The following is a 27,166-nucleotide window of genomic DNA, read 5'->3' as shown; positions in this document are numbered from 1 at the left end:
CCGTCCGTGTGGAGTTTGCACATTCTCCCCGTGTCGGCGTGGGCCAAAAAGACGTGCAGGGTGGGTGGATTGGCCGCGCCAAATTGCCCCTTCATTGGAAAAAAATATTAATACCAGCGTGCCTCCATACCACAACAAAACAAAACATAACACCAGGTTTCACTGGAGAGCATCGGTCTATACAGAACATAGAAAGAGGAATACGCCACTCGGCCCCTTGAGTCTGCACCGCTATTCAATTAAATCACGGCTCATCTGGTCGTGGTCCTCCCCCTATAACCTTTGACCCCCGCCCCGTCAATCAAGAATCTATCTAGCCACAGCCTTGGAAATATTCAATGACCCAGCCTGCACTGCTCTCTTCTACAGGCTAATGAGCCGCAATTTATTTATTTTAAATTTTGAGTACCCAATTCATTTTTCCAATGAAGGGGCAATTTAGCGTGGCCAATCCACCTACCCTGCACATCTTTGGGTTGTGGGGGTGAGACCCACGCAGACACGGGGAGAATGTGCAAACTCCACACGGACAGTGACCCAGGGCCGGGATCGAACCTGGGACCTCGGCGCCGTGAACAATCCACATTTTAAACTGAATCCTTGCAGTTCTAGTCTGCCCCATAAGAGGAAACATTCCCTCGGCATCCACTCTGTCAAGTTCCCCCCAGGATCGTAGATGCTCCAATGGGATCACGTCTGGCATTCCCTCCGTCTCCCTTTGATGATACTTTGATCTCTCGTGCGTCCCCGTTGTTTGCGGCCCGTGTCCCACTCCAGGATCCGAGCGTATCGAGGCAGATAGTACAGTGTTGGGGGAGTGATGCATTGTTAGCCATTTCGAAGAGCAGTTAAGAGCCAACCACATTGCTGTGGGTCTGGAGACACATGTAGGCCAAGTTTCTGAGTCAGATGGGCTTGTACAACAGCATCATGATTTTAACTGAATTAAAATTGCACCCTCTGCCATGGTGAGATTTGAATCTGAGTCCCCAGAAATTTACCCTGGGCTCCTGGGTTACTAGCCCAGTGTCAATCCCTCTATACCATTTCCTCCCCTCAGCTATAAAGTTCTTTGGGAGATCAGGAAGTTACAAAGGGCGCCGCAGAAATACAAGTCTTTCCTTCCTGCAGGCTCGACCTCCCTGAGAATTTACAAGCATTCGCCAACCTAAAAACTGTCCCCTTGCAATTGCTCTCTGCTTGACCCTAAGCTCCTCTTATGTTCGCCGCATTTTCACACAACAAACCTCATGGGTGTGATTATACGGCCAGAGCACGTTAAAACGTAGCCCCGTCTTAACGGCAAAACATTTTGATTGTGTTCTAGACAGATTACTGTTGAGCAACTCCACAGGAGGCCGTGTAGTAATATAGAATGCATAATTAATAATGAGCTGCTGATTATTAATCAGTAAGCTTTTATTGGCTTTGCTTCAGTTGCAGATTTATCAGTGTGAATGTTATTTGGTGTCGCCATCTGCCATGTCGGATAAGAAATTAACTTAAATTAATAAAAATGACCTCCATCAGCTCTCCTCGATCTATAATAAACATAATTAAATAATAATCATAATACATGCATTTGTATCATGTCACAACACTTCCCCAAATTGAATTAATTTCAGAGTGCAGCTAACAACTGTGGCAGTCAGTCTGTGCCAATAATGTTTCTCAATCAACAGAAGCGAAATGGGCAGCGGGGTGGCACAGTGGCCAACACTGTTTCTTCACAGCGCCAGGGTCCCAGGTTCGATTCCCGGCTTAGGATAACGTCTGTGCGGAGTCTGCACGTTCTCCCCGTGTCTGCGTGGGTTTCCTCCGGGTGCTCCGGTTTCCTCCCACAGTCCAAAGACGTGCAGGTTGGGTGAATTGGACATTCTGAATTCTCCCTCGGTGTATCTGAACAGGCGCCGGAATGTGGCGACGAGGGAATTTTCACAGTAACTTCAATACGGTGTTAATGTAAGCCTGAAATGAAATGAAATGAAAATTGTCATGATACACAGACAGGCAGCTAATGAACACAGAGAACAGGACATGACCAATGAGCAGGCAGGACACTCAGGGGTGGTATCTCAGTATAAAAGGCACGAGGCACTCACATTCCACCTCTGTCCACTGATGAACATCTACAGAGTGAGTCGGGGTGTATGTACAGTATCACACCCCCAGCACGTGGCTAAGAGCTAGTCTGGTTCAGTCAGACAGAGTAACCACACTTCGGTTAGCAGAAAGTCGAACTTGTAGAGAACTGTGCTAACTGCGCTACTGGTTTAATAAATCAGATTGAACTTCAAGGTCTGGAGTATCTTTTGGTTAAAGCTGCATCCAGTTGCAGCCTGTGTTATCCCAGAGTACATAACACGACAACAATCGCTTATTGTCACAAGTAGGCGTCAATGAAGTTACTGTGAAAAGCCCCTAGTTGCCACATTCCGGTGCCTGTTCGGGGAGGCTGGTACGGGAATTGAACCCACGCTGCTGGCCTGCCTTGGTCTGCTGTAAAAGCCAGCTATTTAGCCCTGTGCTAAACCAGCCGCTAATTGTGACAATAATAAAGAGTTGTTAATTTTTCTGCTTGGCGGGAGAATTTGCCGGCCAATGAATTCTTTGATCTTCAAATAATTCCACGGGATTTTTCAGACCCTCCAGAATGACCAGATGAAACATTGGCTTCAAAAGCAAGCCCGTAAAAAAACTTGGCGCCATCGACTAGGATGGACTTGACGGCCACTATCCGGGATTTACCAGGCTGTTTTCTGGGATGGCAGGCTGTTATATGAGGAGAGACTAAATTGGCTAGGATTGTAATCATTGGGGCAGCACGTTGGCGCAGTCGTTAGTGCTGCTGCCTCACGGCGCCGAGGTCCCGGGTTCGATCCCGGCTCTGGGTCACTGTCCGTGTGGAGTTTGCGCATTCACCCCGTGTCTGCGTGGGTCTCATCCCCACAACCCAAAGATGTGCAGGCTAGGTGGGTTGGCCACGCTAAATTGCCCCTTAATTGGGAAAAATGAATTGGCCACTCTAAATTTATATTTAAAAAGAAGGATTCTAATCATTGGAGTTTAGAAGAGTGAGAGGGGATCTCATAGAAACGTACAAAATTCTAACAGGATTAGTCAGGGTAGATTCAGAAAGAACGTTCCCGATGGTTGAGGATAAGGGGTCAACATTTTAGGACTGAGGTGAGGAGAAATTCTTCACCCAGAGAGAGTGGCGAATCTGTGGAATTCGCTACCACAGAAAGTAGTTGAGGCCAAAATGTTGTGTAATTTCAAGAAGATATTAGATACAGCTCTTGGGGATAAAGGGATCAAAGAATATTGGGATGAAGGCAGCATCAGGATCATTTTCTTTCTTTATTAATTCATGGGATGTGGACGTAACTTGCTGGGCCAGCATTTATTGCCTATCCCTGAGGAGTCAACCGCTGTGGATCTGGTCACGTGTAGGCCAGACCAGGTAAGGACGGCAGATTTCCTTCCCTAAAGTGGACATTAGTGAACCAGATGGGTTTTGACAACAGTGGCCGTCATTAGACTTTTAGTTCCAGATTTTTTACTGAATTAAAATTCCAACATTTGCCCTGGTGGGATTCGAACCCATGTCTCCAGAGCATGACCCTGGGTCCCTGGATTACCAGTCCAGTGACAATATCACTACGCCACTGCCTCCCCTTGATGATCAGCCATGATCATCATGAATGGCCGAGCAGGCTGGAAGGGCCGAATGGCCTCCTCCTGCTTCTATGAATTCGTCCATGGTCTCCCCCCACTATCTCTGTAATCTCCTCCAGCCTTACAACCCTACCAGGTGCCCGCACGCCTCTATTTCTGGCCTGCTGAGCTTCCCCACTTTCCTTTGCCTCACCATTTCTGGCCATCCTGTCTGCTGCCTGGGTCTTACGTCTTGGAACTCCCTCCCTAAACCACTCTACCTCAATTTCCGACTTTTCCTGCTAATGGCCCTGGGATGTTTGATGTTAATGTTGCTGTAAGGGCAGCGCGGTGGCGCAGTGGGTTAGCCCTGCTGCCTCACGACGCCGAGGTCCCAGGTTCGATCCCGGCTCTGGGTCACTGTCTGTGTGGAGTTTGCACATTCTCCCCCGTGTCTGTGTGGGTTTCGCCCCCACAACCCAAAGATGTGCAGGCTAGGTGGATTGGCCACGCTAAATTGCCCCTTAATTGGAAAAAATTAATTGGGTACTCTAAATTTATTTTTAAAAGGTCAATGTTGCTGGTGTGAAGTTGGACCCCAAACTTTTTGATCCTGGAGAAGTGAGCAACATTATTACGACAAGCTGGTGCAAAAATAGACCAGTGTGCTCGCATAGGTTTATCATAGTTTTGTTGTGAGTTCTTACATCCCCGGGTTGCACCATTGAAATGAAATGAAAATCGCTTATTGTCACAAGTAGGCTTCAAATGAAGTTACTGTGAAAAGCCCCTAGTCGCCACATTCCGGCGCCTGTTCGGGGAGGCTGGTACGGACATTGCACAGATATGCTTAAACACAAGATACGCAGGCCACCAGAGGAACTCCTTTTTTCCCCAGAGGGATTGCTAAGCCGATCCCCAAACTCGTATCAGAGCCCTTTAACTTGGTGATTACGGTACGAACTGAGGGGTATGGGGAGAAGGTGGGTGGGTGGGTTTGGGGGATATGGGGAGAAGGTGGATAGTTTGGGCTGTGGGTTATGGGGCAAAGGGGGTGGATAGTGTTGAGGGGTTAGAATCCATGGAATCCCTACAGTGAAGAAGGAAGCCATTCAGCCCATCAGGTCTGCACCGACCCTCCGAAGGAGTCCCCTAACTAGGCCCACACCCCCGCCTTATCCAAGTAAGCCCACCTACCCTGCACAGCTTTGGACTGTGGGAGGAAACCGTAGCACCCGGAGGGAACCCACACAGACACGGGGAGAACGTGCAGACTCGCACAGTCACCCAAGGCTGGAATCAAATCTGGGTCCCTGGCACAGTGGGGCAGCAGTGCTAACCACCCTGAAACAATACCCTCTAGTTCGAGAGTCCCTCTCAAGAGGAAGTATCCTCCCTATCCCTACCCTATCAAGCCTCCTCAAAATCTTTCTTTACGATAAGACCACCTCTTATTCTTCAGATTCTTCAATGAGTTCAGGCCCAAACTGCTCAGTCATTCCCCATAAGACAAATCCCTTCACCCCAGGATTGTTGTCACCACATTGTCCATTGTCCGCCCCCTCCAGGCCACCACCAGCCCCGAGGGCGCCATCCCACATCAACCCAAGATGGCCACTCCACAAATGTCTTAGCCAGTTCCTTTCCAGTAAGCACCCCAGTCGAAGACCTCAGTGCTGGAAGGTTTGTAATGGGTCACAGGGTCATAGAGGTCAACGGCACAGAAAAGGCCATTCGGCCCAGCATCCTGCACCGGTCCAAAGCAACCACCGAAGCATTCCAGTCCCATTTTCCAGCCCTTGGCCCACAGCCTTGTCTGCCCTGGCATTGCCAGTGCAGATCCAAATACTTCTTTGATGTTATGAGGGTCGCACTCTGTGTGCGAGGGAGGTGGATAACACTCTCTTACCTTGTGAGTTCAAGTCCTGCTCCAGGGAGTGAGTGTAGAAGCCAGAGCTTTTTACACGTACATAAAAAGCAAGAGGGTAGCCAGGGAAAGGGTTGGCCCACTGAAGGATAGGCAAGGGAATCTATGTGTGGAGCCAGAGGAAATGGGCGAGGTACTAAATGAATATTTTGCATCAGTATTCACCAAAGAGAAGGAATTGGTGGATGTTGAGTCTGGAGAAGGGTGTGTCGATAGCCTGGGTCACAGATGCATGGCATTAAGGGGAAAGTAGTATCATGGATAGAGGATTGGTTAATTAATAGAAAGCAAAGAGTGGAGATTAATGGGTGTTTCTATGGTTGACAATCAGTAGCTAGTGGTGTCCCTCAGGGATCAGTGTTGGGCCCACAATTGTTCACAATTTACATAGATGATTTGGAGCTGGGGACCAAGGGCAATGTGTCCAAGTTTGCAGACGACACTAAGATGAGTGGTAAAGCAAAAAGTGCAGAGGATACTGGAAGTCTGCAGAGGGATTTGGATAGGCTAAGTGAATGGGCTAGGGGCTGGCAGATGGAATACAATGTTGACAAATGTTTTGGTAGGAATAACAGCAAAAGGGATTATTATTTAAATGATAAAATATTAAAACATGCTGCTGTGCAGAGAGACCTGGGTGTGCTAGTGCATGAGTCGCAAAACGTTGGTTTACAGATGCAACAGTTGATTAGGAAGGCAAATGGAAGTTTGTCCTTCATTGCTAGAGGGATGGAGTTTAAGACTAGGGAGGTTATGGTGCAATTGTATAAGGTGTTAGTGAGGCCACACCTGGAGTATTGTGTTCAGTTTTGGTCTCCTTACTTGAGAAAGGACGTACTGGCACTGGAGGGTGTGCAGAGGAGATTCACTAGGTTAATCCCAGACCTGAAGGGTTTGGATTACGAGGAGAGGTTGAGTAGACTGGGACTGTACTCATTGGAATTTAGAAGGATGAGGGGGGATCTTATAGAAACATATAAAATTATGAAGGGAATAGATAGGATAGATGCGGGCAGGTTGTTTCCACTGGCGGGTGAAAGCAGAACTAGGGGGCATAGCCTCAAATACGGGGAAGTAGATTGAGGACTGAGTTTAGGAGGAACTTCTTCACCCAAAGGGTTGTGAATCTATGGAATTCCTTGCCCAGTGAAGCAGTTGAGGCTCCTTCATTAAATGTTTTTAAGATAAAGATAGATAGTTTTTTGAAGAATAAAGGGATTAAGGGTTATGGTGTTCGGGCCGGAAAGTGGAGCTGAGTCCACAAAAGATCAGCCATGATCTCACTGAATGGTGGAGCAGGCTCGAGGGGCCAGATGGCCTACTCCTGCTCCTAGTTCTTATGTTCTTATGTTTTTATAAGTCCCCAGGGCCTGATGGGATCTACCCCAGAATATTGAAGGAGGCTAGAGAGGAAATTGCTGAGGCCTTGACAGAAATCTTTGGATCCTCACTGTCTTCAGGTGCGGAGGACTGGAGAATAGCCAATGTTGTTCCTCTGTTTAAGAAGGGTAACAAGGATAAAACAGGGAACTACAGGCTGGTGAGCCTTACATCAGTGGTAGGGAAATTACTGGAGAGAATTCTTCGAGACAGGATCTACTCCCATTTGGAAGCAAATGGATGTATTAGCGAGAGGCAGCAGGGTTTTGTGAAGGGGAGGTCGTGTCTCACTAACTTGATAGAGTTTTTCAAAGAGGTCACAAAGATGATTGATGCAGGTAGGGCAGTGGATGTTGTCTATATGGACTTCAGTAAGGCCTTTGACCAGGTCCCTCATGACAGACTGGTACAAAAGGTGAAGTCATACTGGATCAGGGGTGAGCTGGCAAGGTGGATACAGAACTGGCTAGGTCATAGAAGGCAGAGAGTAGCAATGGAAGGATGCTTTTCTGATTGGAGGGCTGTGACTAGTGGTGTTTCACAGGGATCAGCATTGGGACCGTTGCTGTTTATAGTATATATAAATGATTTGGAGGAAAATGTAACTGGTCTGATTAGTAAGTTTGCAGACAACACAAAGGTTGGTGGAATTTCGGATAGCGATGAGGACTGTCAGAGGATACAGCAGGATTTAGATAATTTGGAGACTTGGGCGGAGAAATGGAGTTTAATCCGGACAAATGTGAGGTAATGAATTTTGGAAGGTCTAATGCAGGTAGGGAATATACAGTGAATGGTAGAACCCTCAAGAGTATTGACAGTCAGAGAGATCTAGGTGTACAGGTCCACAGGTCACTGAAAGGGGCCACACAGGTGGAGAAGGTAGTCAAGAAGGCATACGGCATGCTTGCCTTCATTGCCGGGGCACTGAGTATAAGAATTGGCAACTCATGTTGTAGCTGTATAAAACCTTAGTTAGGCCACACTTGGAGTATAGTGTTCAATTCTGGTCGCCACACTACCAGAAGGATATGGAGGCTTTAGAGAGGGTGCAGAAGAGATTTACCAGAATGTTGCCTGGTATGGAGGGCATTAGCTATGAGGAGCGGTTGAATAAACTCGGTTTGTTCTCACTGGAAAGACGGAGGTTGAGGGGCGACCTGATAGAGGTCTGCAAAGTTATGAGGGGCATAGACAGAGTGGATAGTCAGAGGTTATTTCCCAGGGTAGAGGGGTCAATTACTAGGGGGCATAGGTTTAAGATGCGAGGGGCAACGTTTAGAGGAGATGTACGAGGCAAGTTTTTTACACAGGGTGTAAGACCACCTCTTATTCTTCAGAACTTCAATGAGTTCAGGCCCAAACTGCTCAGCCATTCCCCATAAGACAAATCCCTTCACCCCAGGATTGTAATGGGTGCCTGGAACTCGCTACCGGAGGAGGTGGTGGAAGCAGGGACGATAGTGACATTTAAGGGGCATCTTGACAAATACATGAATAGGATGGGAATAGAGGGATACGGACCCAGGAAGTGTAGAAGATTTTAGTTTAGACGGGCAGCATGGTCGGCACAGGCTTGGAGGGCCGAAGGGCCTGTTCCTGTGCTGTACTGTTCTTTGTTCTACAGCCCGGTGCACTGCTGCGGAAGCCCTGCTCTGCTGCCGGGAGCGCTGTCTTTCGGATTAGACGCTGATCCCAGGCTCCAGCTGCTCTCTGAGATGCTCCCCAGTGCCCTGGCCAATAACTATCCCTCAACCGGGAAACAAACACAGATTCGCCCCCCGGGAGCTGCCTGTGCGCAAACTGGCTGCCGTGACTCCGTACTCGCAACGGTGGGGGCGGCACGGTGGGCGCAGCGGTTAGCACTGCAGCCCCACGGCTCCGAGGACCCGGGTTCGATCCCGGCTCTGGGTCACCGTCCGTGTGGAGTTTGCACATCCTCCCCGTGTCTGCGTGGGTCTCACCCCCCCCCCCCACAACCGAAAAAAGACGTGCAGGGTAGGTGGATTGGCCAAATCGCCCCTTAATCGGGAAAAAAGAAATGAATTGGGACCTCTAAATGTATTTTTTTAAACTCACAGGAGTGGCTGCAAAGTGCTTTGTGAGTGGTGCTACGTAAATGCAATCTCACACAAAGTGATCAAAGGCACACAATTAATTTGCATCGATTAACCAAGCAGCTAATTCTTTCAGGATTTGTGATAAGAGCGGTCAGGCAGAAAGCTGGCCTTGTCCGCCCCTTTCATGTCGGAATAGAACAGGCCGAACCTGATACAATGAGGAACCTGCATTTCATAATTGAAGCCCCCTTTATTCCTGAGTACGAGCAGCAAGTGTTAATTAGCGGTTTTACATTTCATTCTTTCTCCCAGGGACTTTCTTTTCATTTGGCCATTTGTTTGTTGTTTGACGAGGTGGGGGTCGGGAGATGAGGTTGGGATTTTTCTTCCCGGGGAGCGTAGGAGGGAATTCAGCGTTTGGTGTCGTGACTAATCGTCTTCGGCCAGAGGCTGGGATTAAAAAGCCGTGGCCCCCATTGAAGGAGGTTACCTTGAAAGAAGACCAGCGAGAATTTCCTCGGCTCAAACTCCACCCTGCCCCTTCCACGCTGCACTCTCCTTTGTTTCGGGTAAATAGGATTTACAGATATCCCCCCCACCCCCCCCCGGCCACTTCAGAAAACCGTGTTGTGCTGGGATTTGGCTCCGAGTAAGGGCCTGTGGTGTGCCTCCCGAATGGGCTAACATTGCTCAGAAATAGAGGAAAATTCGCGGGCAAACGGTTCCACCTCTTGGGCGAGAGGAAAGGACTTACATAGATACATAGAATTTACAGTGCAGAAGGAGGCCATTCGGCCCATCGAGTCTGCACTGGCTCTTGGAAAGAGCACCCTACCTAAATCCACACCTCCACCCTATCCCCATTACCCAGTAACCCCACCCAACACTAAGGCCGATTTTGAACACTAAGGGCAATTTATCACGGCCAATCCACCTAACCTGCACATCTTTGGACTATGGGAGGAAACCGGAGCGCCCGGAGGAAACCCACGCAGACACGGGGAGAACATGCAGACTCCGCACAGACAGTGACCCAGCGGGGAATCGAACCCGGGACCCTGGTGCTGTGAAGCAATTGTGCTAACCACAATGCTACCATGCTGCCCTAAGCTTGCATTGATGTAGCGCCTTTGCAAGCGAAACAATTGCGATGTGAGGGGGAACCTTTTTCACGCAGCGAGTGGTTGGGGTCTGGAAGTGTGGTGGAGGCAGGTTCGATCGAGGCGTTCCAGAGGGTGTTAGATGATCATTTGAATGGGAACAATGTGCAGGGGTGCGGGGAGAAAGGGCAGGGGAACGGCTCTACGTCACGATGCTCCTTTGGAGGGCCAGTGCAGACACGATGGGCTGAATGGCCTCCTTCTGCGTCGTATCAATTTGATGATTGTGTGGGGACCCGAAGCACTTTTGTAACCAATTAAGTACTTTATTGAGGCGCAGTCATTCTCCATTGCAATGTAAAAAAACATGACAGCCCACTCGCGCAAAGCAAGCTCCCACAACCAGCAATGTGGCAATGACCCAGATAACCTGTTTGTTGTGATGTTGATTGAGGGATAAATATTGGCCAGGACACCGGGGAGACCCCACCCTCCCCCGCTCTTCTTCAAAATGGTGGCCGTGCGAATGTCCCCCCATTCAGGCAGGCAGGGCCTCAGTGTGATGCCTCATCGGAAAGCCAGCATCTCTGACAGTGCAGCACTCCTTCAGCACAGCGCTGGAGCGTCCAGGAGGCTAGACTTTTAATTCCCAGGAGCGGGATTTGAACCCACGGCCTTTTGTCTCAAGAGGTTAGCCTTCCCAAGGCTGCGACTTAGTTGACTCTCAAGAGATGGAAAGAAACGTTGCCTAGAAGTTTTGGCGTCGTCACTCCAGAATGTGCCGTTGGATGTCACTTTGCCATCCACTTCGAGTATCAAATACCATCGGCCATTTTACCCGCGTTGGGACGAGGGGTTTGGACATGTCAGAGGACATCCCAGTTAGGTTTGCTTTTGGCCGAGGTGGCCCACTCCAGGTTCAAGTCGGATGTGGATTTTAGGGCCGGGGGTGCAGTGAGGATTGGTCATTCTGGTTTTGTCCAGACCTGATGTTCCTGACGAAGGACCATCCAGGGCGGGATTCTCTCATCCCACGGCAGAGTGTCTGATGCCGGCGCGAACCGGGCGCCGCGGGATCCGCGCGCGCGCAGTGGCCTCCTTCAACGCGCCGGCCCCGACGCAACATGGCGCAGGGCTACAGGGGCCGGCGCGTAGGAAATGAGGCCCCCAGCCAGAGAGGCCGGCCCGCCGATCGGTGGGCCCCGCCGATCGCGGGCCAGGCCGCATTGGAGGCCCCCCGCGGGCCGGTGTCGGGGCAGCGTGACCCGGTTGTGGGGATTCTCCGGCCCGGCCCAGGGCTGGGAGAATCCCACCCTCAGTTCCTGCTGGTAGGCCTCAGGCTTTCCATAATCGAGGGGTCAGAAGTGAACTCGTTTCCTACATCAGCTGAAAGGAATGTCGCTTGCGATTTGCACAGTGGCATCTCAGCATCTTTCAGAAAAGATTTCAAACCGGGCATTCGCTCAGGGTTGCCAACTCTGATGAAATATAGTCCTGGAGGTTCCATCACATGACTTGGCCCCCGTTAGTCGGCCAACACGTCCGCCCTTCTGACGTCCGGCCTTCCTCCGCCAACCGGAAAGCAAAGAGACTCATTAACCAATTGGATGATGTCAGTTAGCCCCTCCCCACCCTCCCCTCACCCCACCCCCGCACCTCGAGAGGGCAGACCTGGCCTCGGGTTAACCTCTCACTCGGGACAGGCGACCCCTCTGACAGCGGGGCACTCGGCCCTGTGCGGTATCCTGTGCCGGGATTACGGCAGCGGAGACTCAGGCTCCTGGTGCCCCCTTTAAATCATTGACGAGAGTGTCGCAGCTGGTCCCTAATCCAGAGTTTGTGTCTCTGTAGAGGAACCGGGGTTCTCCAATTAACCGCAACCCTTGGCAGGACCCGGGCTTCTTAAAGGTGGAGTCTCGTTTTCTGTAAACCTCTTTAAACAATAGAAGACAATTAAGTGCTTTGAAGCCGTGGGGGCTAACAGTGCCACAACTTGCCTACACAGTGCCTTCGCACAAACACTCGAACTTTGCTGTCAGATTTTATGGTATCTCAAGTTGCTACTGTCTTTCACAAACATTATTCGCTCGTAATCATTTCCCCATAGCTATTATTACATCATTAACAAACTTCATACATTTGCCATTTATCCGCAGCTACTATCTTTGCTCCAAGCTCCTGTAGAGGTGCCTACTGCTAGTTCCCACCCCGAGAGGTATCCAGACTGAGGCTGTCGGGGAGTTGATGGCGTAGTGCTTCTGTAACTGGGCTAGTAACCCAGAGACCCAGTGTAATGCTTCACGAACCTGTGTTCGAATCCAGTTCAAAACAAATCTGGAATTACAAGTCGAATGATTGTTGTAAAAACCTACCTGGTTCACCGAAATCTGCCGTCTTTACCTGGTCCGGCCGAAATGGAACTATAGAATTCATACAGTGCAGAAGGAGGCCATTCGGCCCATCGAGTCTGCAGGGACCTTCTGAAAGAGCACCATACCTAGGCCCACTCCCCACCCTATCCCCGTAACCCCTCCTAACCTGCACATCTTTGGACTTTGGGGGGAAACCGGAGCACCCGGAGGAAACCCACACAGACACGAGAAGAATGTGCAAACTCCGCACAGTCAAGGGCCGCACGGTGGCGCAATGGCACTGCTGCCTCACGGCGCCGAGGTCCCGGGTTCGATCCCGACTCTGGGTCACTGTCCGTGTGGAGTTTGCACATTCTCCCCATGTCTGCATGGGTCTCACCCCCACAACCCAAAGATGGGCAGGCTAGGTGGATTGGCAACGCTAAATTGCCCCTTCATTGGAAAAAATGAATTGGGTACTCTAAATTCATTTAAAACAAAACTCCACTTAGACAGTCACCCAAGGTCACAATTGAACTCGGGACCTTGGCGCTATGAGGCAGCAGTGCTAACCACTGTGCCACACCATGTAACCCCAGACCCACAATAATGTGGTTGACTCTTAGTTACCTTCTGAAATGGTCTAGCAAACCACTCAGTGCAAGGATAGTTTGGCGGCACAGTGGTTAGCACTGCTGCCTCACAGCTACAGGGGCTGTTTAGCACAGGGCTAAAGCAGACCAAGGCAGGCCAGCAGCACGGTTCAATTCCCGTAACAGCCTCCCCGAACAGGCGCCGGAATGTGGCGACTAGGGGCTTTTCACAGTAACTTCATTGAAGCCTACTTGTGACAGTAAGCGATTTTCATTCATTTCATTTACAGGGTCCCGGGTTCAATTCTGGCCTCGGGTGACTGTCTGTGCGGAGTCTGCACGTTCTCCCCGTGTCTGCGTGGGTTTCCTCCGGGTGCTCCGGTTTCCTCCCACAAGTCCCGAAAGACGCGCTTGTTGGGTGAATTGGACATTCTGAATTCTCCCTCTGTGTACCCGAACAGGCGCCGGAATGTGGCGACTGGGGGCTTTTCACAGTAACTTCATTGCGGTGTTAATGTAAGCCTACTTGTGACATTAAAGATTATTATATTATAAAATATGAGTGAACCAGATGGGCTTTGATGATGGTTTTCATGGTTCTATAACTGAGACTAATTTTCAATTCCCCATTTATTAATTGAATTCAAATGCCATGCCATCGGTGGTAGGATTCGAACCAGTGCCCCCAGAACTAGCCTGAATAATTCAGCGCTATTACCACTAGGCCACCATCTCCCGCTTTATCCCTCGCATGTTAGTAATGTTGTTCTGCACACTCACCATATTTGGCAGCCTCATTGTCTTCTCAAAAATCTGTGTAGGCCCCCCTCGCGCACATTTTCTTGCCCTCCCACTGGTTTCCATTTCCTATCTCTGCCCTGCCGCACACTCACTATGGCTGCCTAACCCCCCCCCCAGGATAAACCTGGAGTCTCCACGAATAATTGACGATCCAGTTTCCAATTGCCCCCCCCCAGCAAGACCCAGGAGAAAAATTACAATAAGGCATTCATTTGTCTCCTTGCTGCAATTTCCCGGAAAGCGTTTTGGAAAATATTTGAGGTGGTGGGCGAATATGGCTGTTTGATGGGACAGGATGGTTGGGGCATGAGGCCTATTGATGAAGGAGTTGGCAACACCCTCACCGACAAGAATCATGGCTTTATAGCTACCGTGTTAAGTCAAAGAAACAAAAACCGTTGCCTATAGGTTTCTTCCAAATCCTTACCAAAATTTTTCTTATCAATATAGGTGACAGGGGAAGGGGGGTTTGGGGTACATGGCGGTTGCTAGGTAGGCCTCTACTCGGAGAACCACGAGGCCCGGCCTGCACTGTCAGGCCTGATCAGGAAGCAATCACCAAATTGCTTTTCGCGCAACCACAGATTTCAGGCCAATTTAGCCCCTTTTCTGTGGGTCAAAGGACAGAGAACTGCCGAGAATTAAGTCAAGAAACACACACAGACACACACAAAACAAAAAGCCAACAGTATTAGCGTGGCTTAGTCGGTGACAGACTCGGTTTTCTCCCCCAATGTAAACCGCATTATCCAGTGCGTTCCAGTTGTTAGATTCGACAGCTGCATGTTAACTAGCCTCCACAAATCTTTGCAGGGAACCTCAGCTTCTACATTACAAATGGGCCTGGATTACAGTTTATCCACGATTTTTAATATGATCTGGTTAAACGCTCATCAAATCTCTTTACTTTGCACACTGCAGGCTATCGAGAGCTGGGAAAAAAGGTTTAAAACGTAGCTTGCAGCCCGTTTCCCCAGCAGATATCGTCCCAAAGCGCTCCGCAGCCAATGAAATGCTTTCAAAGTGCAGTTACTGTAGTCGAGCAGGAAACACGGCAACCAGATCACACACAGCAAGATCCCAAAACCAGCAATGTGATAATGGACTGAATTGTCTGCATGTTGGGATTCTTGTTTGCCGCCGGCAGTGAGTGGCATGTCGTCGGGAATCACCCGGCTGGGAGGACGGGAGAATCCCGCCCCCGATTTCATTGAAATCCTGGGCGGGATTCTCTCAGCCCGGGGCCGGGCCGGAGAATCCCCGCGACCGGCGCGAATCATTCCACGCCGCCCCGATGCCGGCACGCGATTCTCCGCAGAGCGGAGAATCGGCGGCGGCGTAGTTGGCGCGGCACCGGTCGGGGGCCACTCTATGCGGGCCCCCCCCCCCCCACCGCTTCTCAGCCCGTGATGGGGCGAACGGCCATGGTAAAAAAGCCAAGTCCCGCCGGCGGCGTCATCACAAGTTCTCAGCCGGCAGGAACACGGCGTGGAAGGGTCGGGGTGTGGGCTGTGGGGGGGGGGGGGGTGGGGGCTCCAACCCCGGCGGGGGGCCTCCGATGTGGCCTGGTCTGCGATCGGGTCCCACCAATTGGCGGGCCGGCCTCTCTGGCTGGGGGCCACCTTTCTTCCGCGCTGGCCCCTGTAGTCCTGCGCCATGTTGCGTCAGGGCCGGCGCGTTGAAGGAAGCCATTGCCCATGCGCCCAGTTGACGCCGGGATCCACAGCTGGCACGAACCACTCCAGTCCCATGCTGGCCCCCTGTAGGGGCCAGAATTGCTGATCCTGATCCAACGGTGTCAACACTTAGCCTCAGGATCACAGAATCCCGCCCCATAGATTTAATCAGAGAATCCCGACAATGCAGAAAGAGGCCATTTGACCACGACTCTCCGAAGGGGCACCCTACTCATGTCCACTCCCCCATCCACCCCGTCCTATCCCCGTAGCCCTTCCTAACCTAGGGCAGCATGGCGGTGCAGGGGTTAGCACTGCCGCCACATGGCGCCGAGGACCCAGGTTCGATCCCAACCCCGGGTCACTGTCCGTGTGGGGTTTGCACATTCTCCCCGTGCCTGCGTGGGTCTCACCCCCACGACCCAATAAAGTGCAGGGTAGGGGGATTGGCCACACTAAATTGCCCCTTAAGTGGAATAAAAAAGAATTGGGTACTCAACATTTCTTTTTTTTAAATCCCACCTGACCTGCACATCCCTGGACACTCAGGGGCAATTTAGGATGGCCAATCCGCCTAACCTGCACATCTTTGGACTGCACCTGGAGGAGGCCCATAGAGACACGGGGAGAACGTGCAAACTCCACACAGACACGGGGAGAACGTGCAAACTCCACACAGACACGGGGAGAACGTGCAAATTCCACACAGACACGGGGAGAACGTGCAAACTCCACACAGACACGGGGAGAACGTGCAAACTCCACACAGACACGGGGAGAACGTGCAAATTCCACACAGACACGGGGAGAATGTACAAACTCCACACAGACACGGGGAGAACGTGCAAACTCCATACAGACACGGGGAGAACGTGCAAACTCCACACAGACACGGGGAGAAAATGCAAACTCCACACAGACACGGGGAGAACGTGCAAACTCCACACAGACACGGGGAGAACGTGCAAACTCCACACAGACACAGGGAGAACGTGCAAACTCCACACAGACACGGGGAGAACGTGCAAACTCCACACAGACACGGGGAGAAAATGCAAACTCCACACAGACACGGGGAGAACGTGCAAACTCAGTGAATGTAGAGAAACGAGCGGAGGTAGGGGACTAACTAGATTACTCTCTGAAGGAGCTGGGACAGACTGGATGGGGCAAAGGGTCTCCTTTGCTTCCACAGTGTCCTTCCAGTGACTCAATGACATGGTGGGAAACTGGTAATCTCATGGGGCTAGTAAGTCCCAGGCTACAAGGTTCTGGGGATGTGCGTTCAAACCCCACCACGGCACCTTGCGGAATTCAAGTTCAATTAATAAATATGGAATTAGAAAACTGGTATCGTAGGGCTGCACGGCGGCGCAGTGGTTAGCACTGCTGCCTCACGGCACCAAGGTCCCAGGTTCGATCCCGGCCCCGGGTCACTGTCCGCGTGGAGTTTGCACGTTCTCCCCGTGTTTGCGTGGGTTTCGCCCCCCACAACCCAAAGATGTGCAGGGTAGGTGGATTGGCCGCGCTAAATTGCCCCCCCCCCCCCCGAAAATTGGGTCCTCTAAATGTATTCTTTAAAATAAACTGGTATCGTTAACTGTTGGTGAAAACCCAGCTGGCTCACCAAATCCCCTTCGGGGTCGGAAATCTGCCGCCCTTACCCGGTCTGGCCGACACGTGACTCCAGCCCCCACAGCGATGTGGTTGGCTCCCCTCCAAAATGGCCGAACGAGACTCTCAGTTCAAGGGGCAATAAATCCCGTGACAGAATAGAGGAAATACAAAGCACAGTGTGTGCCCCTCGAGGGATTGGGGGCTTCAACGAACAGCTGAGGCAACGCGAACAACATCAGTAAATGGTGGCAGAGTGGGAATTTGCGATGCCGTGCTGTATTTTCAGTTGGCCTGACCTTGCTTAATCTCTGCTTGGAGCAAAACTGTAACAGTCTAATCCCGTGTCTCTCACAGCAAGGATGCCAACACCACGATCGGCGCTGAGATCCGCTCACTAAGGAGCTGTTGGAAAAGTCTCACCACGTGCCCCTCGCAGCAAAGAAAAGAAGGAAAACAGGTTTGTTGGGTGCAGTCTTGTTTGGGTTGCGCCAGGATATCAGCACACCAACGTTTGAGAAGCTCGCCTTCGATTAGAATACAACGTGAGAGAGCAGCTCGCATTTATATCGCCCTGATCTCGCTCCCAGGGTCGGTTCCGAAACACTTCATGGCCAATTAAATGCTTTGTTTGAAGTGTTGTAGATGTGGGAAAATGCAGCCTACAATTTGGGCATAGCAAGATCCCAGCAATGAAATGAATGATCAGAGAATCTGTTTTTATATAACTGGTGTCGCTTGAGCAGTAGGCATTGGGCAGGATAGTAGGGACCAACCGCCCTTCTCTTCTTCAAAATGGAGTATTTCAGAATCAGCTGAGAAGGAGGCCTCTGCTTTAAGCCTGATCCAAAAAGGCAGCGCCTTCGACGGTGCGGCACTCCCAGAGTTCCGCCTGGAGTTTCTGCTCCAGTCGCTGGAGTGGTCCTGAACGGCGCTATATAAATGCAAAGCTCTCTTTCCGAAACTCAGGTGAAGGGTTTAGCTGTGCACAATAACCGCAGTTTGCGTTGATGTAGCTCAGTAATCACCGCAAAGTTGCTATACGGGCGGCGTGGTAACACAGTGGTCAGCACTGTTGCTTCACAGCGCTAGGGACCCGAGTCACTATCTTTGCGGAGTCTGTGATGCACGATCAATGACCACTAAAGCGAGGTTGTAGTCCAACTGAAGGCTTTAATAAGCGAGATGTTTCCCCCAGCAGCTCAGGTACAGAATGAAGGCTGCTGGGGCGGCACGGGTTCTTATACCCCGCCTAGCAGGGCGGAGCTGTCATACATTCTAACCAATAGAAAGCATACAATTTCCACCAATGGTGCTTTAGCCTATCAGGTACCGTAATACCTATAATACCACATTCACCCCCTGTTAAAAAAGAGTCCGGCGGGGGTGGTGGCCTGAAACTACAAAACATGGCAACATGGTATAATTAGTTATGGAGGTACCATAATACCTCCGTACAGTGTTTAGTAACTATTTACAAGTCTGGTAACTATGTACATTTGATGGTTTATATTTACAGTTTACAATTAAAATGAAGCAATCAGTCGATCGGGGGCCCTGGTCGTCCTCTGTGATCGGCGGAGCTTCGGTGGTGACTCCGGTGGAGGCTCGAGCATCTGTGACTCCGGGAGCATGGCTTCGATCTCCATGGCAGCTTCGACACCCCGAGACGGCGCTGGTGGGGAAAACGGATGACCTGGGAAGGGAGCGCCTGCGGGGGGCGTCGGTGGGTGGGGGGGCCTAGACGGGGCCGGCGGAAGGACCAATCCTCCTGTAAGGTGTTGCGGTGGAGGGGAGGGTGGGACTGGTGGCTGGAATGTGCGTGGGGTTCCGGCGGGCGCCAGGTCCCGTAGGGAGACCGTATCTTGTCGGCCGTCGGGGTACGCCACGGAGGCGTACTGGGGGTTAGCATGGAGCAGGTGGACCCTCTCAACCAACGGGTCCGACTTGTGCGCCCGCACGTGTTTTCGGAGCAGGATGGGTCCGGGTGCTGCCAGCCAGGTCGGGAGCAAGGTCCCAGAGGAGGACTTCCTGGGGAAGACAAGGAGACGTTCGTGGGGTGTCTGATTGTTGGTCGTACAAAGTAGTGACCGGATGGAGTGGAGGGCATCCGGGAGGTCTTCTTGCCAGCAGGAGACTGGGAGGTTCCTGGACCATAGGGCCAGTAGGACGGTCTTCCAGACCGTTCCGTTCTCCCTCTCTACCTGTCCGTTACCCCGGGGGTTGTAACTGGTCGTCCTGCTCGAGGCGATGCCCTTGCTGAGCAGGAATTGACGCAGTTCGTCGCTCATAAAGGAGGACCCCCTATCACTATGTATGTAAGCGGGGAACCTGAACAGTGCAAAGATGCTATGGAAGGCCTTGATGATGGTGGTTACGGTCATGTCGGGGCAGGGGATGGCGAATGGGAACCGGGACTACTCGTCAATCACGTTCAGGAAGTACGTGTTGCAGTCGGTGGAGGGGAGGGGGCAATTGAAGTCCATGCTGAGGCGTTCAAAGGGACGGGAAGCCTTTATCAGGTGCGCTTTCTCTGGTCGGTGGAAGTGCGGTTTGCACTCCGCCCAGATTTGGCAGTCCCTGGTGGCTGTCCTGACCTCCTCCTTGACAAAATGGAAAAAGCGAGTGACCCCCGCGTGGCAGAGGTCCTCGTGGAGGGCTCAGAGGTGGTCCACTTGTGCGGTGGCACATGTGCCGCGGGACAGGGCGTCAGGAGGCTCGTTTAGCTTCCCGGGATGATAAAAGATCTCGTAGTTGTAGGTGGAGAGTTCAATCCTCCACCGCAAGATCTTGTCGTTTTTTTATCTTGCCCCGCTGTGCATTATCAAACATGAAAGCAACCGACCGTTGGTCAGTGAGGAGAGTGAATCTCCTGCCGGCCAGGTAATGCCTCCAATGTCGCACAGCTTCTACCATGGCCTGGGCCTCCTTTTCGACTGAGGAGTGGCGGATTTCGGAAGCATGGAGGGTACGAGAGAAGAGGGCCACGGGTCTGCCCGCTTGGTTGAGGGTGGCCGCCAGAGCTACGTCGGTCGCATCGCTCTCGACCTGGAAGGGGAGGGACTAGTCGATGGCGCGCATCGTGGCCTTTGCAATGTCTGCTTTGATGCGGCTGAAGGCCTGGCAGGCCTCTATCGACAGGGGAAAAACTGTGGATTGGATCAGGGGACGGGCCTTGTCCGCGTAGTTGGGGACCCACTGGGTGTAGTAGCTAAAAAACCCGAGGCAATGTTTCAGGGCCTTGGAGAAGTGAGGGAGGGGGAACTCCATAAGGGGGCGCATGCGTTCAGGGTCGGGGCCTATAACTCCATTTCGCACTACGTAGCCGAGGATGGCTAGGCGGTCGGTGCTAAACACGCATTTATCCTTGTTGTATGCAAGGTTAAGGATCTTTGCGATCTGGAGAAATTTTTGGAGGTTGGTGTCGTGGTCCTGCTGGTCGCGGCCGCAGATGGTGACATTATCGAGATACGGGAATGTTGCCCGTAAACGGTACCGGTCAACCATTCGGTCCATCTCGCGCTGGAAGACCGAGACCCCGTTGGTGACACTGAATTGAACCCTTAAGAAGTGATAGAGCCGCTCATCTGCCTCGAAAGCAGTGTATTTGCGGTCACTAGTACGGATGGGGAGCTGGTGGTAGGCGGACTTGAGATCCACTGTGGAGAAGACCTTATAATGCGCGATCCTGTTTACCAGGTCGGATATGCGGGGGAGAGGGTACGTGTCCAGCTGCGTAAACCTGTTGATGGTCTGGCTAGTCGATGACCATCCTATGCTTCTCCCCGGTCTTTACCACCACTACTTGAGCTCTCCAGGGGCTGTTACTGGCTTCAATGACCCCTTCCCTCAGTAGCCTTTGGATCTCTGACCTAATAAAGGTCCGGTTCTGGGCACTTTAGCTCCTGGTGGCGACGGGTTTGCAATCCGGGATGAGGTTCGCAAACCGGGAAGGCGGGTCGACCTTGAGGGTCGCGAGGCCGCAGACAGTAAGGGGGGGTATAGGGCCGCCGAATTGGAAGGTCAGACTTTGAAGATTACACTGGGAGTCTAAACCCAGGAGTGTAGCCGCGTAGAGGTGGGGAAGGACGTAGAGACAGAAATTTTTGAACTCCCTTCCCTGGACTGAGGTTTGCGACACAAAACCCCTTTATCTCCACTGAGTGGGAACCGGAGGCCAGGGAGATTTTTTGCTTAATGGGGTGGATGAGGAGAGAACAGCGCCTTACCGTGTCAGGGTGTATGAAGCTCTCCGTGCTCCCAGAGTCGATTAGGCAGGACGTCTCATGCCCGTTGATGAATACGGTCGTCTAGGCAGTTGAGAGTTTTCGAGGCAGCGACTGATCCAGAGTCACCGAGGCTCATCGCAGCAGTTGAGAGTCCTGGGGTCCATCCAAGATGGTGGCTCCCATTGGTCGCACATGGCTGGGGGTGCACAAAATGGCGGCGCCCATCCCTCCAACGTGGCGTCCGAGGAACAAGATGGCGGCGCCCGAGGTCTGCACGTGGCCCTGGAATATGACGATAGCGGCGACCGCTGGCCGCACGGGGCTCGTGGAGAAGTTTGTGGTTGCGGTCCGCATTCGCCGCCGGAGACCGCGGCAACCGCACGGGCCTGGCATACCCCCACGAAAGTGCCCTTTTTGCCGCACCCCCTGCAGGTGGATGCGCGGGCCGGGCAGCGCTGGTGGGGGTGCTTGGCCTGCCCGCAAAAGTAGCAGCGGGACCCCTCGGGGTTGCCAGGCCGCCTTGCAGCGCAGGCCTGTGGGGGAATGGGGGAAGGCTCGGGGTCGGCCGCGGAGGGGTTCCACGCTGCCCAGGGGGCTGCCGCGCGGTCGGGAACGTAAGCGCGGGCGTTCCTGGAGGCCACGTCCCTGAGACCCAGGGTGTCCCTTTCTAACAGACGCTGGCGGATCTGTGAAGATAGCATACCTGCCACGAAAGTGTCCCGGACCAAGAGTTCCGTGTGTTCGCTCACCGAAACCTGCGGGCAGCTGCAGCTTCTTCCCAACACCACGAGTGCACGGTAGAATTTCTCCAGTGATTCCCCAGGGGTTTGTCGCCTTGTTGCAAAGACGTGCCAGGCGTAGACCTGGTTTACTGGGCGAATATAGTGTCCTTTTAGTAGCTCTATTGCTGCATCGAAGTCTTCCGCTTCCTCGATGAGGGTGTAAATCTCCAGGCTCACCCTTGAGTGCAGGACGTGCAGTTTCTGCTCTCCCGTGGGTGCGTTTTCGGCCGTCCCGAGATACCCTTTAAAGCACGCCAGCCAGTGCTTAAAGATTGCTGCTGAGTTCGTCGCGTGGGGGCTGAGTTGCAGACACTCAGGCTTGATTCGGAGCTCCATCCTTTCTTCTTAAAATTCTAGCTTATTAAATTGATGCACGATCAATGGCCACTAAAGCGAGGTTGTAGTCCAATTGAAGGCTTTAATAAGCTAGATGTTTCCCCCAGCAGCTCAGGTACAGAATGAAGGCTGCTGGGGCGGCACGGGTTCTTATACCCTGTCTAGCAGGGCGGAGCTATCATACATTCTAACCAATAGAAAGCATACAGTTTCCACCAATGATGCTTTAGCCCATCAGGTACCGTAATACCTTTAATACCACAGTCTGCACGTTCTCCCCGATTCTGCGTGGGTTTCCTCCGGGCGCTCCGGTTTCCTCCCACAAGTCCCGAAAGACATGCTGTCAGGTGAACTGGACATTCTGAATTCTCCCTCAGTGTACCCAAACAGGCGCCGGAGTGTGGCGACTAGGGAATTATCACAGTAACTTCACTGCGATGTTAATGTAAGCCTACTTCTGACACTAATAAAGATTATTATCATATCAATGCATGTAGCTTGTTGTTTTTATTGTGGATCCCAAGACACTGAAAGATGTGAGGGGATAGGAGAGACAAGTTCGGACGAAGGGGGAGATTCTCACGAGCGTCTTAGAGAAGAGAAAGAGAGTGAGAGAGAGAGAGATAGATGCTGAATTAATTCCAGAGTTTAAGGCCTTAGGATGTCCAGGTGGAGCTCAGAGAGTGGGAGGTGGGACATGAGGGCTGACTCCACAACAGCTTTCAATTCAATATCGTCAATGGTTGGATGGAGGAGAGCAAGGAGTTTCTTCCGGCCCCAGTACCGGTGGAGCAGCTAATTGCAACTTGAGGTGTATCGGTTGCTAACTGAGGAAGTACCGTCACATTATGAATGCAATTATTCTTCCTTTGGCTTCACCAGGAGGCGAATGCTCTCGTTTTTGCTGCCATTGGTTTTGAAAGAGTTGTCACCCCAACCAGCTGGGCCGTTTAATTAGCCAGATCGGGAAGGCCCGATAGTTGGCAAAATCAATGCAAGGTTGAAACCTGCCTGCTAGGCCCTGACCAGCCGTCGGGCCACATCCAAGCCACGGTTTTGCTTTCAGCACCAATCAACTGCTTTCCTCCGTCGTCCGATTTTAACATTCTTTCACTCTAATCTCCGTAAACACTGTCTTTCCATCTGGAAGGAGCCTCACGCTTGACCTAATCCTTCTGGGAGTTGAGGGTGGGGGTGGGGGGGCGACATGATGGGCCGAATGGCCTCCTTCTGCATTGTCTAGCCTGCATTGCCATTTATAGCTAAAGGAATAGAGTATAAAGGTAGGGAGGTGTTGCTGCGACTGTACAAGGCATTGGTAAGACGCACCTGGAGTATTGGGCAAAGTTCTGGTCCCCTTATTTGAGGAAAGATGTAGTGACAGTGGAGGCAGTTCAGAGGAGGGTCACTAGGTTGATTCCAGAGATGAGGGTTTGTCGCGTGAGGAGAGATTGAACAATTTAGGCCGATACTCTCGAGAGTTTAGAAGAATGAGGGAAGATCTAATTGAGGTGTACAAGATGATAAAAGGTACGGATAAAGTAGACGTGGAGCAGATGTTGTCTCTTGTGGGGCATTCTAGAACGAGAGGTCATAGTTTTAGGTTAAAGGGTAACAAATTTAAAACCGAGTTGAGGAGAAACTACTTCTCCCAAAGGGCGGTGAATCTGTGGAATCCGCTACCCCAGAGTGCGGTGCATGCTGGGACAGTGAGTAAATTTAAGGAGGAGTCAGACAGATTTTTAATTGGTAAAGGGTTGGAGGGTTACGGTGAACGGGCAGGGCAGTGGAGTTAAGGCCGGGAGGAGATCGGCAATGATGGTATTGAATGGTGGAGCGAGCTTGAGGGGGCCGAATTACCGAATCCCACTCCTCGTTCTCCTGTTCTTACGTCGGGGTTTCTATGGAACACAGTCCCGATATTGGATTATCCTGATACTGTGGCACCGTGGGTAGCGCCTCTGGACTGGGTTCCCCAGGACGTGTGAGCCCCAGAAGCCCCAAAGTGCTTCAACATGTTTTTCTTTAAAAAATATTTATTAAATTAAAGTTTTGCAAAGTTTTTCATAATAAATAGTAATAATCCTAACACAGCAAAATAGAGTGAATATTAACATAATGCAAAAAGAGAATATACAATAGCAATTGACTAGGCGCGACCCCACGCGCCTCAGTCTTCCCACACCCTCCCAACGGAGCACTCACCCCCCACTCCCCTACAGGTCGCTGCTGCTGCTGACGTTTTAATTTTCCCTGAGAAGCCATCGGACGGTATTATGCCCCCGCTCAACAGCAGCAGCTCTGTACACTTGGCAAAATTATTTACACACGTAAGTAGTACTTCAACATGTTGATAATCAGCTGGGGAATCCTTCCAGCACACTGCACCACAGTGGGGAAAAAACACAGCGGGAGTGGAGATAAGCTTAAAAAAACAACACTGACACCAAGTTGAGAGAGGTACAACACAGTTAAAGCAGGCTGTTGAAAATATCTTCATTTCCCTCAAAGATGTACATATTTTGGTAAGATTTGTAAAGGTTCAATGCAAACAGTTCAAATTTGATGTTAGGTCCCGGGAAATACAATTCAGCTTCTTGTAATAGGTACTGACTGCAGTTACAGCTACAGGTTATGTTTACAATATTCACGTCATGTCAAACATACAATCCGACGGTTTATTCACAGGTTCCAGCCCCTCAGTGTACTGTGGATGGAGGGTTGAAAATGACGGAAAAAAAATGAAAATCGCTTATTGTCACAAGTAGGCTTCAAATGAAGTTACTGTGAAGAGCCCCTAGTCGCCACATTCCGGCGCCTGTTCGGGGAGGCTGTTACGGGAATTGAACCGTGCTGCTGGCCTGCCTTGGTCTGCTTTCAAAGCCAGTGATTTAGCCCACTGTGCTAAACCCTACAGCCCTCAACACATAGTCCTGGACCTCGGATTGTGCCAATTTCCAACGCTTGGTCGTGGACACCTCTTGGTACTAGAAGACCCAATGGATTGCAGAAGAGCATCTTCCAAAGGGTAGATTCCAATGCTGCCCTCCAGCACCATTTGATGTTTGTCTCGGTCTGTCCCCCGGGAACACTGTAATGTTTGTGGAGGGGGCTGCCAATCAAACGGGGCTGCTTTGTCCTGGATGGTGTTGAGCTTCTTGAGTGTTGCTGGAGCTGCACTCACCCAGGCAAGTGGAGAGTATTCCCTCTCACTCCTGACTTGTGCCTTGTGGATGGTGGGCAGGATTTGGGGAGCCGGGAGATGAGTTGCTCGCCACCCTGCCTCTGACCTGCTCTGGTAGCTACAGTGCTGATATGGCTAGTTTAGGTATGAGAGCATATAGGGGACATTGCCCAGGAAATGGGCAATTTCCAATGAGCCCAGAACCTGTGGTGGCATGGCCCCTTCAAGGGGGTGGACTCCACCGACCACGTGACTGTCTTGTGGCCAATCACTTGGGAATGCGTGAACCCCAGCCAATAGGGAGTTTGCGCAGGGTCCTGGGAGCAGTACTAGGAGCAGTGTGGACCAGGGAGCTGAAGTGTTAAGACCAGTTATTCAGTGCCTGTTACTTAATAATGCCTTTCACCAATAAACCTCTTTGTTAACTGCTGGGAATCTCCAGTGTGTATGTCTCGAGTCCCCACAAAACCCATTCTACAAGTGTTACTATTGCTGCCCAAAGCCATGAGGTTTTTTTCAGACTAATTACAGAGGTGGGGAAACCCATTCCTTAAACACAGAGTTAATTGGCCTGTACAGCAAAATTACACCAAATCTATTGCACGTAGGGCAGCACGGTGGCGCAGTGGTTAGCACTGCTGTCTCACGGTGCCGAGGTCCCAGGTTCGATCCCGCCTCTGGGTCACTGTCCACGTGGAGTTTGCACATTCTCCCCGTGTCTGCTCACAATGAGGGGCAACTTAGATAGAGGTTTATAAGATGATCAGGGGAATAGATAGAGTAGACAGTCAGAGTCTTTTCCCCCGGGTGGAACAAACCATTACAAGGGGGACATAACTCTAAGGTGAATGGTGGAAGATATAGGGGGGATGTCAGAGGTTGGTTCTTTACCAAGAGAGTAGTGGGGGCATGGAATGCACTGCCTGTGGAAGTAATTGATTCGGAAACATTAGGGTCCTTCAAGCGGCTATTGGATAGGTACATGGATTACGGTAGAATGATGGGGTGTAGATTAATTTGTTCTTAATCTAGGACAAAATTTCGGCACAAGATCGTGGGCCGAAGGGCCTGTTCTGTGCTGTATTTTTCTATGTTCTAACCCAAAGATGTGCAGGGTAGGTGGATTGGCCACGCTAAATTGCCCCTTAATTGATAAAAATGAATTGATACTCTAAATTTATATTAATATAATCTATTACACGTTGTACCTAATTACCTCAATTACACCAACGTTATCCAAAAACAACATCAACTTACGTTTATGAAGCTCTTTCTACTTAGTAAACATCCCAAACGGGCTCGTCAGAGGGACGTTAGAGAATGAAACTTGACACTGGACAGGTGGCCAAAATCTCGGTCAAAGTGTTTGGTTTTACAGAGCATCGGAAATGAGGGGAGACGGTCAGGGAGGGTTCGGAAGGTCATCTCTGGGCAGCACGGTGAGACTGCAGTCTCACGGCGCCGAGGTCCCAGGTT

The 27,166-nt window shown here is 51.3% G+C and overlaps 1 long non-coding RNA gene across 2 annotated transcripts in view; it reads right to left on the bottom strand.

Moving 5' to 3' along the window:
- Positions 1 to 1,401: 1,401 nt before the first annotated feature.
- LOC140402516 (uncharacterized) overlaps positions 1,402 to 27,166 on the bottom strand; it is a 41,506-nt gene continuing 15,741 nt past the window's right edge. The window contains exons 1-2 of one of the 2 annotated variants that reach the window (XR_011938151.1): positions 17,210 to 17,528; positions 1,402 to 1,968 (exon numbers count right to left, since the gene is read on the bottom strand). This is a non-coding gene — a long non-coding RNA (uncharacterized lncRNA). Of the gene's footprint in view, positions 1,969 to 17,209; positions 17,529 to 27,166 lie in introns of those variants that run through there. The other variant, XR_011938152.1, reaches the window with a different exon arrangement.

The sequence above is a fragment of the Scyliorhinus torazame genome, chromosome 25, assembly GCF_047496885.1.
Source record: "Scyliorhinus torazame isolate Kashiwa2021f chromosome 25, sScyTor2.1, whole genome shotgun sequence".
Classification (NCBI taxonomy): domain Eukaryota; kingdom Metazoa; phylum Chordata; class Chondrichthyes; order Carcharhiniformes; family Scyliorhinidae; genus Scyliorhinus; species Scyliorhinus torazame.
Note: the sequence above shows the minus strand (reverse complement) of the source record. Positions and strands in the feature narration are given on the sequence as shown.